Genomic DNA, 1,189 nt, shown 5'->3' with positions numbered 1-1,189 from the left:
AGTTCTAAAAGAAGAAAGATTTCTATGTAGAGAAAATGCGTCACTGCTCCCATCAGTATCATAGAAGAGATTATTAAAGGATAAAGTCATCAGTAGCAGACAAGTTGGCAATTTTTTTTCCTCCTCGCACGATTTGGCTTTTTTTTTTTTAACAAATTTTATTTTTATCCCTAAATTTTTTGTCAATATCTAATTTTATTTAATTTTTTTTACTCAATTTGTCTAAATCTTTTGATTTAAGATCGAATTTGCCCATCCTCCATGAAAGTGAGATTCATGTAGTTATTTTTTAAAAATTTTAATAGCAATTAATTAAAATAAAAATTAATTACTTTATAATCATTTAAAATTTTGGTTAATTACAATAAGCCTCTAATTAAAAATTTTCTTTTTTTAACAAAAATTAAAATGATAATTTCTTTAAGCTCTTTAAAAATTTTAGTTGATAAAAATAATTGCTTATTAAAAATAGAATAAATTATAATTTAGTCTCTAAAGTTTGATGAAACCTAGTTTCTATATTTTTAAAACTCACCTATTTATATCTTTAGATTTTAATAAATAGTTAATTTTATAATTAATAGTTATTTTTTAAAATCACTATATTAATTAGGTAAAAAATTTTAATGTGTAATTTTCAAATTTTTAATTAAAAATAAAAATTTATAATTGTATAAATTTTTTGCCCCGTTAGGACTAATTTGTAAATTTATTAAAATATCAAGGACTAAATAAGTGAATTTTAAAAATATAAAGACTAACCTATAGATTTTACTCAATATCAAGGACTAAATTATCATCTTCCTAAAAAAATTCTTTGTTTATTAATAAAAATAAAAATTATATTTAATTAAATAAAATATTTAAATTATTTTCAATAAAAATAAATAATATTTTAATATTAAAAAATAAAAAAAAATAACTAAATATTTTTAGTTGGTCATGTTCTGTACACTTAAATGGGGAGAGATAAATTTGAGCTTGAATAGAAATGTTTGAATAAACTAGGTCAAGAACTTAACATAGGTAAAATTGGACATTAAAAAAACAAAGTTGAGAGGCAAAAATCAGCTTTTAGCCTCTATTTATTGCCAGGGGTCGTTCAAATTTATGATTGGAGAACTCTGGTAGGCAAAAGGATCGCATAAAACTCAGTCAAATAATTTAAAAATTAAATTTTAGGATAATT

This window comes from Hevea brasiliensis, chromosome 2, assembly GCF_030052815.1.
Source record: "Hevea brasiliensis isolate MT/VB/25A 57/8 chromosome 2, ASM3005281v1, whole genome shotgun sequence".
NCBI classification, from domain to species: Eukaryota; Viridiplantae; Streptophyta; class Magnoliopsida; order Malpighiales; family Euphorbiaceae; genus Hevea; species Hevea brasiliensis.
The sequence above is the reverse complement of the archived record's forward strand: the minus strand, read 5'-3'. Positions refer to the sequence as shown.